At 42.5% G+C, this 17,004-nt stretch overlaps 1 pseudogene; it reads left to right on the forward strand.

Annotated features, from left to right (window-relative positions):
- The window catches only part of LOC130118534 (myosin heavy chain, fast skeletal muscle-like), a 33,101-nt pseudogene extending 16,500 nt beyond the window's left edge, over nt 1–16,601 (forward strand).
- Nucleotides 16,602–17,004: the final 403 nt, after the last annotated feature.

A 17,004-nucleotide genomic window follows, 5' to 3' on the forward strand; every position in this document is an offset into this window, starting at 1 on the left:
TATGTAAGTGTAATATAACATAATGTAAGACACATTTCTGGAAATGCAGCTATTTTGACACTATCTTTGAATATGACAATACTACAACTTTTTTTACTTAATCAGCTTGAAGGTTCATTGGAGCAAGAGAAAAAGCTGCGCATGGACCTTGAGAGAGCCAAAAGGAAGCTTGAGGGAGACTTGAAACTGGCTCAGGAATCTATAATGGATTTGGAGAATGACAAACAGCAGTCAGAGGAGAAACTCAAGAAGTAAGTTAACTAGGGGGCATCCGGGTGGCGTAGCATTCTATTCCGTTGCCTACCAACATGGGGATCAGCGGTTTGAATCCCCTTGTTACCTCCGGCTAGGTCGGGCGGCCCTACAGACACAATTGGCTGTGTCTGAGGGGTGGGAAGGCAGATGTGGGTATGTGTCCTGGTCGCTGCACTAGCCCCTCCGCTGGGCGGTCAGGGTGCCTGTTCTGGGAGGGAGGGGGAACTGGGGGGAATAGTGTGATCCTCTCATGCGCTACATCCCCCTGGTGAAACGCCTCACTGTCAGGTGAAAAGAAGTGGCTGGTTATGCGACATGTATCAGAGGAGGCATGTAGTAGTCTGCAGCCTAACCCAGATCAGCGGAAGGGGTGGAGCAGCGACCGGAACGGCTCAAAAGAGTGGGGCAATTGGCCAAGTACAATTAGGGAGAAAAAGGGGGAACCCCCCCCCCAAAAAAAGAAGCAAGTTAACTATTTTCTAATCTAAAGAATCTTCTCTATTTCAGTCAGAGAGCTATAGTGAATAATTGATGCCAATTTGGTTGTCAACAATATACAGAAGTCCTTCGATATTACATGTTTCTAGATTGCCCCAGTTATAACTACAATCCCCAAACCCTGACAGGTACCACTCAACCTGTATATCTATATTTTACTTATATTTGATGTTTTCAACATTTAGAAAGGACTTTGAGACCAGCCAGCTCCTCAGTAAAATTGAGGATGAGCAGTCTATGGGATCTCAGCTTCAAAAGAAGATTAAGGAACTTCAGGTAATATTCCTGACATACTGTACAAGTTGACAAGAATGTACTCTGGTGTGCAAAAAAAAAAATAATAAAGCAAATCTTGCAATGTCAAATTCTCGTCATCGCCTTTATGCTGCGCCCATTTATCTATATTTGAAGAAGTGATCAGACCATTACACTTTAACATATGTGAAGAGTTCAGCTCATCCCATCCTGCATCGTTGCTTGCTTTTCTTAGGCTCGTATTGAGGAGCTGGAGGAGGAGATTGAGGCTGAGCGTGCCACTAGGGCCAAGGTGGAGAAGCAGAGGGCTGACCTTTCCAGAGAGCTTGAGGAGATCAGTGAGAGGCTGGAAGAGGCCGGTGGAGCCACTGCCGCTCAGATAGAGATGAACAAGAAGTGAGAAGCAGAGTTCCAGAAACTTAGACGCGATCTTGAGGAGTCCACAATGCAGCATGAGGCGACAGCTGCAGCTCTTCGCAAGAAGCAAGTCGACAGTGTGGCCGAGCTTGGTGAGCAGATTGACAACCTACAGAGAGTTAAGCAGAAGCTGGAGAAGGAGAAGAGCGAGTACAAGATGGAGATTGATGACCTCTCTAGTAATATGGAGGCCGTAGCCAAAGCTAAGGTTGGTTAAAAAAAAAAAAGGAAGAAAGTCAGAAAAGCAGGTGGATGGGAGTGAACAGTGACATTGCAAGAAGAACGAAGGGTGGAAGACAGATACTTATAAGTGTGCAAACCATGCACACTTATAAGTATGTATCTGATAATTTCTTTTTTGTTTTTCTTTTTAAATGTATTAATTTGAAAACCTAACTCAAATTCATTAGTAATTTTCTATTTAGTGTTATGTTTGAAGATAGCCAATATACACCCCCTGAGCACTCTCATGATCTTTTCCCTTGCTCTGTTTAAACACATGTTACTCAATCCCCTTGTTTGGTCATTAGTTGGGAAAAGTAACCGTTTTTATGTTGACAGGGCAATCTAGAGAAAATGTGTAGGACTCTTGAGGACCAGCTGAGGGAGGTTAAGGCCAAATTTGAGGAGACTGTGAGGCAAGCAAATGACCTGAGTGCACAGAAAGCAAGACTCCAGACCGAGAACGGTGAGTGTTTCACCATTGAACTGGACACTTGATTATGTTTTAGGTAAAGTAGTGCCCCTTGACATTAATTTCTTCAACATCTGGACTCGCTCTCATTTAGGGGAGTTTGGTCGCCAGCTAGAAGAGAAAGAGGCTCTTGTCTCCCAGCTGACTAGAGGCAAGCAGGCTTACACTCAGCAGATTGAGGAGCTAAAGCGGCACATTGAAGAGGAAGTCAAGGTATGGCAGGCTCACTGTGTTGCACAAAAAAAACCCTTTTATAGGTTGGCTTCTTATTATTTAATTTGTCTTGCCAGTTTATCTGTTATTCAATCATATGTTCATTTGATAGAATGTTACATTAATTCGATTATGTTGATTGTAATTTCCTTGTCACTCTCTTAGGAAATTGATACAAATGTTTTTTGTTTTTGTTTTTTTTCCCAATTCTGTCTTTAAGGCTAAGAATGCCCTGGCCCATGCAGTTCAGTCAGGGCGGCATGACTGTGATCTGCTCCGAGAGCAGTTTGAGGAGGAGCAGGAAGCCAAGGCTGAGCTCCAGCGTGCCATGTCCAAAGCTAATAGTGAGGTGGCTCAGTGGAGAACAAAGTATGAGACTGATGCCATCCAACGCACAGAGGAGCTGGAGGAAGCCAAGTAAGTGAACGCTTACCTAGAATTTCACAGATTTGATCTATAGCCTCAATCCATATTTCAGCATGACAATAGCGGCAATGTCCATGGGCAACAGCATCGTAAACCTGATGCATGGACCAGCAACATGTAATGACCTTAACAGTGCTGGGAGATGTCCGGTTATCAATATCACAACCACCTTTCATTTCTTCAACTTTGTATTGAGTCAAACCCACAATGTCTTAAGTGAAACTAACTCTACCTTTCCAGGAAGAAGCTTGCCCAGCGTCTTCAGGAGGCTGAAGAATCCATTGAGGCTGTGAACTCCAAGTGTGCCTCTCTGGAGAAGACCAAACAGAGACTACAGGGAGAGGTGGAGGACCTCATGATTGATATGGAAAGGGCCAATGGTCTGGCTGCTAACCTTGACAAGAAGCAGAGGAACTTTGATAAGGTAACTGGTCAAATTTTGGAATTGAAATATTCTGTGTGAAGGAAATAAGATTATAATAGAAAAAAATAAAAAGATAGATGATGGCAAATATAAAAAATACAGATTTTAGATTTATTCTTACTAAAAAAAACTTTTATCAATTACAGTAGGGAACTAATTCATTGCAATGTTGCTTGTAACATTACACAATTTTACTGTTTCATTAAAAACTTCCATATAAGGGGCATCTGGGTGGCATGGCAGTCTATTTCGTTGCGTACCAACACGAGGATCGCCGGTTCGAATCCCCGTGTTACCTCCAGCTCAGCTGGGCATCCCTACAGTCACAACTGGCCATGTCTGTGGGTGGGTAGCCGGATGTGGGTATGTGTCCTGGTCGCTGCACTAGTCCCTCCGCTGTTTGGGAGGGGAGGGAGGAGGAATTGGGGGGACTAGCGTGATACTCCCACGCGCTATGTTCCCCTGGCCAAACACCTCACAGTCAGGTGAAAAGAAGCAGCTGGTTACGCCACATGTACCAGAGGAGGCATGTGGTAGTCTGCAGCCCAACTTGGATCGGCATACGGGGTGGAGTATTGACTGGGACAGCTCAGAAGAGTGGGGTAGGGTAATTGGCTGGGTACAATTTGGGAGAAAAAAAAAAGGGGGGGACAAAACTTCCATATAAAACAATATAAGTTAGATTCCAACAAATAAGGTAACTTGGAGTGGAGGTACATAAATAACTAATGCCAAGAAATTCTTATAGGCTAAACAAATTAAGGAATGTGCAAAAATCTGCACTCAAATGCTGTTTGCCACCTTTCATTCAAATGTCACCTGAAATCGTTATTTTCCACTTGTCACTTGTTTTGTTTATGTTTTTTGTTTTTTTTTAAACCAGGTTCTTGCAGAATGGAAACAAAAGTATGAAGAGGGACAATCTGAACTGGAGGGGGCCCAGAAGGAGGCCAGGTCTTTGAGCACTGAGCTGTTCAAAATTAAGAATTCTTACGAGGAGGCTCTGGATCATTTGGAGACCTCGAAGAGAGAGAACAAGAACCTACAGCGTATGAACATTATAAATGTCAATTTTTGCCCAAATGTTATATTGCTTACTAATACTCTTGAACTAAACTCTTGACCAGTACCACTTCATAGTTTAGTAGAATTTAACTTATTATTCAGCTGAACAAACTAGTTGCTAAGTCAAACATAAATATCAATGTAAGTAGGGCTTTTAAGTTTCTCATATTGGCTTTTAAATGAATGGTTGTCAAAGGTGATACTTTATCTGGTATTTAACAGTGGCTTCAGATGTATCACAGCCAATCATAACTGAGAGAAAAGTTATCAGTTATATTTCATTCCTTTTTGCACAACCCCTGTCTCATTTACTTTATGGCTTAAATACACATGAAAAGTTCTATCTGTATCTTCTCCACATGACAACAAGGGATTTTAACAGATGAAAGTGATTACAGATCACGAGTCTCACCTACATTCATCTATGTTTACCACTGATTTGTAATCTGTTTAGGTCTAAGTTTTTTTTCCCTTCCCCCCAATTGTATCCGGCCAATTATCCCACTCTTCTGAGCCATTCCGGTCACTGTGCCACCCCCTCTGCTGATCCGGGGACGGCTGCAGACTACCACATGCCTCTTCCAATACATGTGGAGTCGCCAGCCGCTTCTTTTCACCTGACAGTGAAGAGTTTCACCAGGGGGACGTAGCAAGTGGGAGGATCACTCTATTCCCACCAGTTCCCCCTCTCCCCCAAACAGGCGCCCCGACCGACGAGAGGAGGCACTAGTGCAGCGACCAGGACACATACCCACATCCGGCTTCCCACCCGCAGACACAGCCAATTGTGTCTGTAGGGACGCCCAACCAAGCTGGAGGTAACACGGGGATTTGAACCGGCGATCCCCGTGTTTGTAGGCAACGGAATAGACCGCTACACCACCCGGATGCCCCCATTTAGGTCTAAATTTATTATATTCTTATACCTTCCTCCAAGGGGAGTAACTCAGTGTAAGACATATGTTAGTTTAGTGTTTTTTTATTGTTTTGTTTTTTTTCATTTTATACTACACTGTGCTGTTGAGGTGGCCTCCTATAAATATTTTTTTGCTCTGCAGAGGAAATCTCTGACCTGACAGAACAGATTGGTGAGACTGGCAAGAATATACATGAGCTTCAAAAAGCCAAGAAGGCAGTAGAGACTGAGAAGACTGAACTCCAGACAGCCTTGGAGGAAGCCGAGGTGAATCATTGCTTGAAGGACTGCAAAATTCAGTCAATGTTTTCATATTGGAATTAACACAAATCCATTTCTCGTAAATTATTAATTAATTAAAAAAAACTAAAATGTACTTATAGAGTACAAGAAATGCAAAGGGATCTCATTCTCAGCTTGAAGTCATTAAATCATGTTGCTGGATTAGACGGTGATTTGTTCAAATGTATCTTCAATGTGCTGCCATATTTTTTTGTTCAGGGCACCCTGGAGCATGAGGAGTCCAAGATTCTCCGTGTCCAGCTGGAGCTGAACCAGGTGAAAAGTGAGGTGGATAAGAAGCTGGCAGAAAAGGATGAAGAGATTGAGCAGATGAAGAGGAACAGCCAGAGGGTGATTGACTCCATGCAGAGCACCCTGGACTCTGAGGTCAGGAGCAGGAATGACGCTCTGAGGATCAAGAAGAAGATGGAGGGAGACTTAAATGAAATGGAGATCCAGTTGAGCCATGCCAACCGTCAAGCTGCAGAAGCCCAGAAACAGCTGAGAAATGTCCAAGGACAACTCAAGGTAAGTCATAGACCATCAAGTAAAGCTGCAGCCATTTAAAATATGTAGTCTTCCATGTTGAAGTCAGCAGCAAATCAGGGCCTCTTAAAAATAGCCAGCACAGATGAAGTGTGGAGCCTTGGCTCAAGAAATACTACATCCAATTTTGTGTCTTGATATTTAAAAAATACTATAGTAAATCAAGGGTTACCATTAGGAGCAATAAATGTGGACAATGCCCAAACCTCCCATTGTTGACATGTGTTAGCAAATGTTCTTCAGTATATTTTTTTTGTTTTTTTCTTCACACTAAAAGCTCATACCAAAAGTATTTGATGAATTTAAATAGTGAGAGGATATGTTGAACAATAAGGTAAGCTTATATGCTATGCTTGAGAATGAGTTGTTGGAGTATTTCATTAAAAAGCCTGCTCAACCAGTTAGCTTTAAAGGGAAACAATCATGGTTTTCAATATTATCTCTGTATAATATATGTTGTAAGGATAACACGCCATTAGCAGCCATAACACTGAGCAATCTTTTTTGTGCCCCTGAAACATCACTGAATTTTGTGCGGAAAAGTGTTTGCCAGTGACGTAACTGGTGAATGGCACCGGCAGACACAATTTCCCCAGCATTTCAGAGACACACAGAAGACTGCTCAGTATTATGGCTGTGAATGGAGTGATAGCCCTGCTACAAATATGCAGAGGAATATACAACATATAAAGTTGGAAATTATAAATGTTTACCTTTAGTAAGGAGTGCAAGCCTACAAGACTGCTGTGCTGTCGAGATTTTTGGCATTGTCACGCTAGCCGCTTTACTCAGAAACCCTGTTTTTGTGCACCCTCACAGTAGCATGTGTTGGCCCATGTAGGTGAAGCAATCACATACCACTTTTCCTTGTTTTCAGGATGCCCAACTGCACCTGGACGATGCCCTGAGGGGCCAGGAGGACACGAAGGAGCAGGTAGCCATAGTGGAGCGCAGAAATGCTCTCATGCAGGCTGAGATTAAGGAGCTGAGAGGTGCTCTCGAACAGACTGAGAAAGGCCGCAAAGTGGCTGAGCAAGATGGTGGATGCCAGTGAGCGTGTGGGACTTCTTCACTCTCAGGTTTGTTTAATTACTCACTCAGGTCAAGTGTAACCCCATTTATCAAAAATGTCAAATGCTAACAGCTTTATGTTCAATTAACTTTCAAGTGAGCAAGTGCAGCATTATTTAGGGACCTGTTTACATTTGCCAAGATGCTATTCAGCAAGGAGAAAAGTGGCAGTTTAAATGTGGAAAGCAAGGGGCTACAGGACTATCTTAACAGGGTGCACACAGACAGTGAGAGAGTTGGGGAACTTCTGATGCCGGCAGATATCCCACCAACTGAAGAGATATAGAATGTCAGCTTAATGCCAGCCCGCCAAAGTGGATTGGGATGCAAGCTATTGTGAGGTGTACAAGGGCCTCACACCAATGGGCTTCCTAATCAGGATCCAAATAGGCTTTATAATAGTGTGCCTGACATTTTGAAGTATTTATGAAAGTTAATGGTAGGAGTACAGAAAAAGGGACTTATTCCAACAGCTTGGTGCTAGCAAAATACATTTTCATAGCAAACACGAAGGATGTAGTAGGGATTGGACAGTTTAGGCCTATTTGTCTTCTTAATAAATGGCACGATGGCACAGAGGTTAGCGCAGTCACCTCACAGCAAGAAGGTCCTGGGTTCGAGCCCCGGGGTAGTCCAATCTTGGGGGTCATTCCGGGTCATCCTCTGTGTGGAGTTTGCATGTTCTCCCCGTGTCTGTGTGGGTATCCTCCGGGGGCTCCGGTTTCCTCCCACAGTCCAAAGACATGTAGGTCAGATGAATCAGCCGTACTAAATTGTCCCTAGGTGTGAATGTGTGTGTGTGTGTATGTGTGTGTGTGTGTGTGTGTGTGTGTGGGGGGGCTGTGATGGTCTGGTGGCCTGTCCACGGTGTCTCCCTGCCTGCTGCCCAATGGCTGCTGGGATAGGCTCCAGCATCCCTACGACCCTGAGTAAGGATAAGTGGTTTGGATAATGGATGAATGAAGGAATGTCTTCTTAATGTAGAAGGCAACACCTTCTTTAAGTACACAGAGGTTGTTAGCATATTTAAAGTTGAATAGGTTGATTGACATCTAGGTACAGAAAATTGGACTTCCAGGTATTTCAGGGTGCTTACAGCAAAGCGGTATGATTTGGCATTAAATTCAGGCAGTCAAGGGGGAGAGAAGAGATCTCTGTGTAGTACTTTTGGAGCTTGAAAACACCTTTGGCTCTGTATTACTGAATGTTCAACTCAATCAAACCCACTGGGAATTTGTTTTTTTTTTTTTTTTTAATTTTTTTTGGTATTTTTATTGGTAAGTCATCCATAAATTGATCATATTTTTTAAGGTGTAAAATGTTTTGTTATATTAAACCACTGACCTCAGATGTGTGTGATGACATCATAGATGGAAAGCAATCTACTTTTTGTTTGTTTTTTATTGTGTAATCCAGAACATCAGTCTTCTGAACACAAAGAAGAAGCTTGAGGCTGACCTGGTCCAGATCCAGGGTGAGGTGGATGATACTATCCAGGAAGCACGAAATGCTGAGGAAAAGGCCAAGAAAGCCATCACCGATGTGAGTTCATCTTACTCTCACTTGTCTCTCTCTTACATTTGCTGCAGTGCGCTGATATTTTCGCAGACAGACAACTAATGTGTATGCACATAATTGCATTGACAAAAATTGCTTGGAAACCTGATCTGACCATTGGTAGTCAGATTTAAATGGTGTATGTTTTAATTTTGGGTGGCCTCTGTGGGAACTGACAGATGTAATGTGAAGGTTGTACTAGGAATAAGATGTAACAAGAGAATTCTGGGGATTTCCAGGCGGCCATGATGGCTGAGGAGCTGAAGAAGGAGCAGGATACCAGCGCTCACCTGGAGAGGATGAAGAAGAATCTGGAGGTGACAGTAAAGGACCTGCAGCACTGGCTGGATGAGGCCGAAAACCTCGCCATGAAGGGTGGCAAGAAGCAGCTCCAAAAGCTGGAGACAAGGGTATGTTATTTCATTCCATCATAAAAAAGGTGTTGGCAGTTTCATCTGTTCAACATCTCCATTATCTACCAACTCATTCTGTTCATTTCAAGCCCAAACTGAAAAGAACTGTAATTCATTTATATATTTATTTTTAACCAGACTACTTAATTTCTATTCTTGCCTATAATATTTTACAGGTACGAGAGCTGGAGGCTGAGGTCGAGACTGAACAGAGACGTGGAGCTGATGCTGTGAAGGGAGTCCGCAAGTACGAGAGGAGAGTAAAGGAGCTGACCTATCAGGTATTTTCTTCCTTTACAGCATGTAGCCTGAGACCTCCCTATGACTTTCTTACAAAAACAGTGCATAGAGACATCAAATAATATTCCTAATGAAATGGTTCACTGCGGACTGACTGATTTATGAAAACCCCCCACCCCACCCCCCAAAACCCTCCATTTCTGAAGACGGAAGAGGATAAGAAAAATGTGAACAGACTGCAAGATCTAGTGGACAAACTGCAGCTCAAAGTCAAGGCCTACAAAAGACAGGCAGAGGAGTCCGTAAGTGAAACATGTTATTCTTAGATTTAAAATAGATTGATTGCATGAATAGTGACAGCATTAAAGAGGATTGTGACTGACATTGAGCTAAGAGCATGACAATCGTTTTTTTGATATTTTGATGCTGTTTCCAAGGCAGATTAATTCTGATCATGTGTTTTTTTTCCACCATCATCATAGCTTAACCTTTTCACACTTTATTGGCACATGGCAGAGAGTGGTGATTTGAAAATAACAAAGACTAGACGCTGGCAACACTTGGCTAAGTCTTCTTTCTTCTCTACCATTTAGCCAAGTGTAGTAATTTAGAACTCCATATACGATGGGTAGAGTATATTAAGCATTTAGAATGTTAGCTAGCGATTAGCAACTAGCAAGCGATTAGTCTTCTGACTTCGTAAAAGGAAAATTTACTCACACACAAGAAAATAACCTTTTTCCACAAAACAAATACAGGTACAATACATGCGCTCACCTAGCCCACTTATATTGACTCTAAGAAAAGGTAAAGAATGCATTTGACATTTCACAGACCTGAAATGATGTAACAAACAAATTATATCAAAATGATATAGATTATATTTAACACTGTAACTTGTCCAAATAAATGACATCGGGCTGGCCCTCGGCCTCTACTTAAACATTATAGTTGGTCAAAAGCAGGCAAGCAATAACGCTGCATTTATTAATACACACGATGACATGTTACACTCAATCTGCCATACTTTATAGTGAACACTAGTAAGTGACCCGCAACCAAGTTGCGGCGATCATGACGTTTATTAGCTATCCACCCGTCTAAATCTCCCTCCTCTTCATCCTGCCAGCTAACCACCTTCCCCCTGCCCCTAACCCCCCCCCCCACTCCAACTCCCTCCCCCCAAATGCTCAGAATCATCTGAAATGCCGAGAAGTGGTTTTCAGCCATTTTTAGAAAAATGCATATTTTGCATATTTATGCATAATTATGCATAATTTTAATTTTCTGTGATTTTTTTCCCTTACTCTCTGAGACAATACCTACCACCTGCAAAAAGAATTAGGATCATAAATGCTTTAGTTTTCGGTCCCGCTATCTACACTAACACACACTAACACCACACACACACATTCCGAAAATATATGAGTAGAAGGTGCGAAAGTACCCACACCTGTACGACACGTCACAGAGAGGATACATACCACCGTCTCTTCAGTTTATTTTCTTGTAGAGCCAGCAGGCAAGAGCATCTCTTCTTCGTCGTCAGTGTCGGACGCCATGACAGAAGAGTGTAAACAACACGCAAGCATTGTGGGTAATGTAGTGTTACACGGACAGTTCTACAGGAAACTACAACGCGGAAGTGCGCTCGACTATGGAAGCCCAAATGACTGCGGACATTCCTCGTGGAGTCCGCTCCGCGTACGTTCCGCCCGAGTATGTTTGGGCCTTTAAATGTGATTCATCAGATAAGACACACGGACACTTCCACGCGCGCAACAGCGGACAACTGTATTGTTCGTCAGACCCGCCGAAACCCGAACCGCCCGCACGCGCTGATTTCCATTCAAAAACAGAAAACTTTATCGAGTTCACTTCACGTGACAGCCGCCATATACGCCCATGCTCGACCCATGCAAATACGACTCTGACGTTGTGGCTTATTTCACGGACGCTTTGTATTTCCAACGCTGCTCGCGGTCTCCGGCGGCCATCCAGCAACCCGCTAAGAACGCGAGGTTTGTGCGAACGGCGGAAAGAGCCGAGGCGTGACGTAGCCAGAGCCCTCCATCTTGTTGAACTGCTCAGGATTATGAAGGGATTCCACATATTTTATGCATATTCCGCATATTATGCAGATTTTTAATGTTCTGCTATTTTTATAGGTGCCCCTGATCATCCCCAATAACCTCCAAAAAGAATCAAGGCCCCAAGTGCTTTAGTTTGGCCGTGACTCCCACACAGACACACACCAGACACACATTGTGAAAATACGGGAGTCGATTTACGCTGAATTGAGACAAGTTAATGTAAAAATCTTTGTCCTGCCCCAGTGAACTAACTTTTCACTGGGTACCTTATCAGGCTCTCATGAATCTAGAGGCACATTTCACAGGCAACATCACTTATTACCAGTGTGTAGCGGAGGGTAAACACCCCTAAATGTAATTTACACACCTTTATATTTTTCCCGAACAGAGTTCATCCACCTTTTTTTAAGGATGACTCAAATCTGCCATTTCATTAATTCACAGTATACATCAATATAAGTGGTATCAAGTTGATATAAATTAGACAATATAATAATGTATTTATGTGGGAATATACATAAATGTATGCCTTTCTGAAAACACTGACCAAATTGGTTGTTGGTTGCCTAACAATGATCACTTACTGAAGGTCAGAGATTACAAAACCTTTTTATTTACTACTACATCACTGTGTTTTTAAACAAAACTAGTTATCAGGGGCTTGACCCTGTGTGTGCTGACTTGTTAATGGGGTTATTAAATGTGCCCTTTTGTGAGAATAATAATAATAATAATTACATTTATATAGTGCTTTTCTAGACACCCAAAGCACTTCACAATTGAAGGGGGTAACTCACTTCAACCACCACCAATATGTAGCACCCACCTGGGTGATGCATGGCAGCCATTTTGCGTCAGAACGCTCACCACACATCAGCTTGTGGTGGAAAGAGAGAGGAATCATTGAGCCAATTACATGAGGGGATGATTTGGTGGCCAGATGGAGAGCCAGGTTGGAATTTTGCCAGGACGTCAGGGAACCCCCTACTCTTTGCGATAAGTGCCATGGGATCTTTAATGACCACAGTGAGTCAGGACCTCAGTTTAACGTTTCATCCAAAGGACGGCATCTCCTACAACAGTGTCCCCATCACCGCACTTGGGCATTGGGGCATATTTCCATCCATCCATTATCCAAGTTGCTTAGGGTCGCAGGTTGCTGGAGCCTATCCCAGCAGTCACTGGGCAGCAGACAGGGAGACACCCTGGACAGGCCCCCAGTCTATCACAGGGCCGACACATTCACGCCTAGGGACAATTTAGTATGGCCGATTCACCTGACCTACATTTCTTTGGACTGTGGGAGGAAACCGGCACACCCGGCGGAAACCCACATGGACATGAGGAGAACATGCAAACTCCACACAGAGGATGACCTGGGATGACCCCCAAGGTTGGACAACCCCGGGGTTCGAACCCAGGACCTTCTTGCTTTGAAGCAACCATGCTAATCACTGTGCCACCGTGCCGCCTGGGGCATATTTGTTGTTTTTTTCATTAGGACCAGAAGGAAGACTACCCCCCTACTAACCCACCAACACCACTTCCGACAGCAACACAGTTTTTTCTGGGAGGTCGCCCATCCAAGTACTAGCCAAGCCCATACCTGCTTAGCTTCCGTCATTTGGCAGAGCCAGGGTACATGTTGGTATGACTGCTAGCATAATGAAATGATGAAATTATTCAACAAACAAATAATGATATTAAAATGATATAGGTTATATTTAACACTATAACTTGCCCCCCAAAAAAAAAAAGAAATCAGGGCGGCCCTCAGCCTCTACTTAATCATTATAGTCGCCTACCAGAGCTAGGTGACTAAAGAGGCCTACACCCTGGTTTAATGATGAGACACGTGCTCTAATCGGACCTGCAGGAGACTGGAACGTAAATGGCGAAAATCAAAATTGGAAACTTTTTACCTATCGTGGCACGAGTGTTTATTGAAATATAAGCGTGCTTTATCTACTGCAAAAACATCGTATCTCTCTCACTTAATAAATATTAATAAACATAACCCCAGATTTCTCTTTGACACTGTATCTAAACTTACTAAAAAGCAGTCGTCTATTAGCTGCTCACCATTCACAGCCCATGAATTTCTAGATTTTTTCTGCAATAAGGTTGAGGAGATCTTAAACAAAATTAGTTCTTCAACTCCATCTACTCCTGCAGATCCTGTCATACTAAATTCATATCTACACAATGAGTCACTGTCAGTTCCAGTTATTACAGCTTTTGAGACTATCTCACTTGATACTTTGACTAAGTCCGTGTCAGCTTCTAAACCAAGTGCTTGCCTACTTGATCCCTTTCCAGCAAAACTTTTTAAAGACCTCTGGCCTTTTCTTGCACCTACAATGCTAGACATCGTTAATTTATCTCTTACTACTGGCATTGTTCCCAGCAGTTTTAAGACAGCTGTGGTTAAACCTCTACTTAAAAAAACGCACCTTGATCCATGGTCTCTTAATAACTATCGGCCAGTCTCTAATCATCCATTCTTCTCTAAAGTACTAGAGAGAGTTGTGTATCAACAACTTTTGACCCATATAAAAGAAAACGATCTATATGAACCTTTTCAGTCGGCTTTCAGGCCCTGTCACTCCACTGAAACCGCTCTGACCAGAGTGGTAAATGATCTTCTACTGGCTATCGACTCTGATTCCACTTCTGTGCTTCTACTACTGGACCTCAGTGCAGCCTTTGACACCATTGATCACTGTATACTTTTGGATAGATTGAATTGTAATTTTGGTGTCTCTGGCTTAGCTCTCTCTTGGCTTAAGTCCTACTTATCTGGAAGAACACATTGTGTCTGCTATAATAATATTATATCAAAATTTTCTGACATTAAACATGGTTTGCCACAGGGCTCAGTACTTGGCCCTCTACTTTTCTCTGTTTACATTACACCTCTTGGCCAAATTATACGCAGTTACGGAATACATTTCCATTGCTATGCTGATGACACTCAGCTGTATGTGCCTATAAGGGCTGATGATCATACTCAAATCACTAACTTAGAGGCCTGCTTGGCTACTGTGAAATACTGGATGTCACTTAACTTTCTGCTTTTAAATTCAGATAAAACCGAGATGCTAGTCATTGGCCCTGCTAGACACAGACACCAATTTGATCAAGTAACGATAACAATCGACAACTCTGTGGTTTCACAAAGTGTGGCAGCCAAAAATCTTGGTGTTACGTTTGATCCCAGCCTTTCCTTTGATAAGCACATTAAAGAGATCACCAAGACTGCCTTTTTTCATTTACGTAGCATATCTAAAATTCGGTCTTTTCTCTCCATGGCTGATGCAGAGATTCTAATACATGCATTTGTTTCATCATCCAGACTTGATTACTGTAATGTTCTGTTCTCAGGTCTGCCACATTCTCGTACTAAAAGTGTTCAGATGGATCAGAATGCTGCTGCTAGAATCCTAACTAAAACTAGGAAATTTGACCATATTACACCAATTCTTGCCTTCCTTCATTGGCTTCCTATCCATGTTAGATCAGAATACAAGATGCTTCTGCTGACCTATAAAATCCTAAATGGGCTTGCTCCATCTTACCTGTCTGATCTCCTTAAACCTTACATGCCATCTCAAGCACTTCGCTCTCAAAATACAGGGCTCCTGTGTGTACCCAAAGTTAAAAAGAAGTCAGCTGGTGGCAGGGCCCTTTGCTATCGGGCTCCATTTTTGTGGAATAAACTGACTGCTGCCATCAGACAATCGGAGTCTGTCGAATCCTTTAAATCCAAACTTAAAACTCATCTTTTTGCCTTAGTTTACAATTAGTTGCCTTTAAGTTGAGTGCTTCACAACCTGTACTGGATGGCGGGTTGGTTTTCTGTCTCAATGAATTTACCAACCACTCTTCTGTCGACGAGATTATCGAGTATAGATTATGACGAATTGATGACTTAATTGATTATGGCTAATGACTATGGCAAACTGTTCTCTTCTCTAACATGTCTTCTCTCTCTCTCTGAATGATGTCTTCTCCTTTCTCTTTTTCTGTGTTTGAATGGTGTCATGTGAGTCTCTCTTGCATGCATGTGCAGTCGGTTCTCCTCCCAGGTCTCCGTGGTGATGGTGGCCGCCATTTGGATGCTGCCTGCCCTTCCACTCCTCACCTAAGTTTTTCTTATTACATGATGATGCTGGTCGCGTGGCTTGGGTCCTGGACTGCTCCGTTGGCATGTGGACACTGCTTGGCATCCTGTGCATCATGTTCTTCATAAATTTCATGTCCATTATAATTCTGTTATCCTCTTTCAATGTTGTATTATGTAAATTGCGTGAACACAACATCCATTGCACGCTGTCCGTCTTGGGAGAGAGATCCCTCCTCTGTTGCTCTCCCTGAGGTTTCTTCCTATTTTTTCTCCCTGTTAAAGGGGTTTTTAGGGCGTTTTTCCTTATCCAATAAGAGGGTCTAAGGACAGGATGTTGTGTTGCTGTTAAGCCCACTGCGGCAAATTTGTAATTTGTGATATTGGGCTATACAAATAAAATAGATTTGATTTGATTTGATTTGAAGTGTGTCGTTGAGTTAGGCCTGCAACACCTCAAAGAGGTTCAACAATGTATTACAGTGTCCTTCAGACTAAACAACTAACTCTAAGTTGCATGGTGTTTGCCCTGGACTTACTTGTACTGTATACATCAAAACTAATCAATTTGACCCCACGGAATGTCAGTACCTTAATCCAATAAGGATTTATTACAGGTTATCTGTCCTTGAGGAAGAATTTGGGTGTTGATCTTTTCTAGTATCTCTATTTTGCCCATACCTGGATAATAAAAACTCTCACTTTCAAATTCGCGATAGGAAGAGCAGGCCAACACTCACCTGTCCAGGTTAAGGAAAGTACAGCATGAGCTGGAAGAGGCCCAGGAGAGAGCAGACATTGCTGAGTCCCAGGTCAACAAGATGAGGGCCAGGAGCCGTGATGTTGGAAAGGTGATACATGCATATGTTCTCAAATGAATTTACTTTAGATTTTGGATTGATTTTCTATTGCAAATTATTAAACCACTGAAGAATACAACCTAGCGTAAGTCATAAATTTCACAGAACTAGACCAAAGACATCCCATTAAGAGTTGTTATTCAGATTTTTTTTTTTTGCAAAGCCTTATTCTGATTACAATGACACATTTCAATGTTTTGTTTTGTTTTTCTTTTCCATTTCTTTACCTTAGGGGAGTGAGGTTGCTGAGTAAAGAGACCATATTCAGATGGAGCATTTCTACAGGGCTCATAAAATATGAAGTGACTGTTGAATCTTTTTTTCCGAAACACTTCAATAAACATTTTGTTCCCCATTCTTTCTCTGGTCATTACCTCTTTTGCAAGAGAAAATAACACACAGTTTAGTTTAGTTCATCTTTGCTCCACAACCACCACTCGGAAGTCATTTCAAGATTTCACGATGATTTATCAAATATTGATGTTGTAAAGGATGCAGGAATATCCCACCTCGTTATTTGATTTCTCATTTGAGGCAGTGGATAACCTTATAAGGAGAAACACATCATTCTCCCAGTGTGGACTTTATCTTTCCGTCCCAAATCTTAACACTGCATCCTGCTTACTTGTAATGAAGCAGAAAATGACTAGGCTGAG

Source organism: Lampris incognitus, chromosome 9 (assembly GCF_029633865.1).
Source record: "Lampris incognitus isolate fLamInc1 chromosome 9, fLamInc1.hap2, whole genome shotgun sequence".
Lineage (NCBI taxonomy): Eukaryota > Metazoa > Chordata > Actinopteri > Lampriformes > Lampridae > Lampris > Lampris incognitus.